The sequence below is a fragment of the Nicotiana attenuata genome, chromosome 1 (genome assembly GCF_001879085.1).
Source record: "Nicotiana attenuata strain UT chromosome 1, NIATTr2, whole genome shotgun sequence".
Classification (NCBI taxonomy): domain Eukaryota; kingdom Viridiplantae; phylum Streptophyta; class Magnoliopsida; order Solanales; family Solanaceae; genus Nicotiana; species Nicotiana attenuata.
The window spans coordinates 93,459,290-93,462,905 of NC_031989.1; positions in this window are offsets into that span (position 1 = coordinate 93,459,290).

Below are 3,616 nucleotides of genomic sequence, written 5' to 3' on the forward strand. Positions count from 1 at the left end.
TCTACTACCATTATTTATATCATGTTTGTAATTACTTTATCATTGCGTCTGTAATAACTTTGTAAATAACCATTGGGGTGTTAGTAAAAATGGGGAATGCGTAGATTCTGATATTTGTGTGCAAGGGTAGAAAACATGCCTATAAGATTCAATGATTTACTTGCTATATATGCCATTCAATTCCTATGTGCACTGTAGAATCATGTCATTAGTAGAAGCACGCACTCACACTATTTGTATACTAGCAAAACATGAGTTTAAATGCTTTAATTATTCCTACTGCTACGTGTTACTAGAAAACTTGCTTATAGGACACAAATACTACTGAACTTTCTTTCAAATCGCGTAACTGAAACATATGCACTAGAAACCATGCTATAGGATTTTAATTATCCAATTTGCTATTGTAACATGATGCTCACCTAGAAAATATGTTTATAGGGGGCTAAGCATACTAAAATTGACTCCAAGCACTGATCGTTAGAGACCCTACCTATAGGGTATAACTACCCGCTTAAATTGTTAATGTTGAATTTCTCAAACGATGTTTACCGCTTATTCATGCCAATGTTAGAAAACATGAGTAATTCTGGGCTTTTCCAATAGAACTCATTGCTCCCTCTACTGCGTAAATCACTTAGACACAACGTCCCTATGATTTAATAACCAGAAACATGTAATCTCAATAATCAGCATGTAACAACTGTGTAATCTCGTCTATAAGACGGCACCTTGCATCTGAAACTGCCTGCACGAGGTCACAAAGAAACCATGTCTATAGGGCTTAATGGTTTTAATTTGGCCCAATTTTGAAACTGTCTAACGCTTAACGTGAGAATTTGTTCGCGTGCATTTGTTGTCTAAGTATGGAGGCTAACTTGAGTCCTTAACTGCTTTTACATGAAGTCCAACTTGTTTTGTATGTCGCCTAGTTTTATCATTTTTGAGCAGCCCAAGTCAAGTCTAGAACTATCCAAAATAGAGTTCCAAACGCCTCCTGGGCCATAGGCATGGGACGGGTAGTGCACGCATAAGGCACGGTTTAGAATCAACTAGTGCGCTTTAAGTAACGAGTTAAAGATAGTAATCGGGTAGCAGGGATGATAGTTTGTCCCCGCTGAATAATACGGGTAACACCCTATCTTGAAGGAGTTACGAAGTATTATTTATGTTGCACGGGCTGATCCTTTAGGTTAAAAAATTTAGGACCCTCCCATCTTGTCTTTAAATTAATTATTTGTGTTTAATAGAACTTCCCAAACTTCTTTCTTTCTTTGTCTTTGTTTGTCTGACTAATTCATATAATTCGAGTTCGGCCGGGAACCACAATTATGGACCTCGAACAGTGCCCAACACCTTCTCTTCGAGGTAATTTGAGCCCTTACCCGATCTTTGGTGATGTAAACTGGTTAAACCTGAGTTATTTACAAATAGGTGCCCTTACGCACCTCAAACCCGTTAGGTGGTGATCTCTCTTTTAACACCTTCCTTAAAAGAGTTGTCACGCGTCAAAGCCCGCTTTCGCGAGAAAATGGGGCGCGACACTCATACACTTGCGGCACCAGGTCTTGGCACACACAAGTGGACTTATGATTTTGGGTTGTATTTCTATAGTTATGATTTCATTTAGCTGCTTTCATTTTGATCGCTTTAGAAAATCCGTTATTCATTAAATTCTTGAAATTTAAGGAAAGTTAGTTGTTTGAATTTTTTTTAATAAAAATGAAAATCACTAGATTGTTCACTGTTGGCTACCTAGCAACGGTGCTGGGCGCCATCATGGCCTAAACGAGAATTGGGTCGTGACATGTCGAGTATTCGCATTGGAGCTCAATTATATCTGGATTCGTGTTGCATAGGGCTCCATTCGGGGAAAGTTCTTCCTACCAAAGATGTTTCCATACCTAAGGCTCGAACCCGAGACCTCTGGTTAAGGGAAGAGCAGCCACATCCGCTGCACCACATCCTTTGGTGGATGACGAAAGAACTAACATACTTCTAGATCAGTAAAATTCTTGAAAAATGGGTGCATATAATAGAGCAAAGTGATACATAGCAGAGCATAAGTAATTCACATGATACATGTTTTTGGGCTCGATAATGGCATTAACCCAAAGGACAAATTCTGAGGTTTGTTGGACAAAAGCAGACAATACATTCCATATGCTTAGGTTGTGATACCAATTTATTACTACTTCTTGCTTTTACAACATTAATCTCTCTCCATATTCATTAGAGCAAGAGTAAAATTGAAAGAAAGAAAATCCTCTCTTGTATGATGTAATCTTAACTATATACTTGACCAAAAGACATTGTGGTAATCGGAAATTTAGGATAGCATATGGATACCTCCCATGTATGATGTAATCTTAACTACATCTCCCTTGTGCTAAACTATGGCTATATGCTTGCAATGACAATAATATATGGTTGCGTTTTGTAGGCATATTCAATTCTATTTTTTCAAAGTTCTTCTTAAGGGTGAAAATTTATCTTCTTTTTTTTTTTTAACATAACAGCACGATACTTATATTACTTAAAACAAATTACAAGAGGAAGATATAATATACGAAGAAATTTATTAATCTTTGAAATATTCTTATGTAAACTATTTTCTCTATAATACATGTTTATTATTCCATATTTCTTTTTACTCAAACTTACATTCATATGGACTTTCATGCCTACCAATTTCTAATAATTAAATGGTCTCCTATAATTTTCAATGTAAATGCAAAACTCAATATGTAATATAAATAATGACGTGTTTTGTTTTATTGTTAAGAATCATCAACAAAACAAATTCCGAATTTGAAAAAGATAAATAAACTTAAAGATCTTGGCTTGCAAAAATAAAGAAAGAGATCAGTGAAGGATTTAAATAGCATTTGCTAAGAAAGTCACCATACACGTTAGAATCGCACATTTAAATAAACATATGAAATTTATGTAAAATTTTCACGGATAACCTATTTGATCGCTCCCATATAATGTATAGCCAATTTTTCTAATATATTTAATTAGTAGCCAGAGTGGACAAACTTTAGACAAAACTGCTCCTCTTTCTGTTCTTCAAAAGCTTTTCAATGGCACTGATTGCTTTATGGGATACCAGCATACGTACTAACTTCAAAGTAATAAATTAAATTGAGTTATAAATGGATGAAGCCAAACTTCAGACAAAAAAGTCCAACTTTAGCCGTATCGCTCCCAAACGCACACACAAGTATACGTGATCGTACAAGTAATAAAATGATAAGTCGAGTGTCGAACTCATAGGACTTGTATTAACTACCCACTAAATTCACCAAGATTGTTGTTCAATCGAGTCAATCAGAGTTCAAAAGTGTAATTATACTAAACAATAATTCTAACTAGAAACTAAATTATCAAGCAGCAAATTGGTTGTTGTGTATTTAGTAGAGACAAATATTCCAGTGTTGTGATCGATTCACCAATCCTATTGTGTTCTAGTTAACTCTCCCTTTCATACAATTCACTCATGGTTACTAATTAATCGAACAATCGCTCTCGTAGTCTTCTCCTAAAGTACTACTCGCCTATTCAAAATAGATTAACGCATATATTCCTATGAAATCAATCTATTAAGAATGCA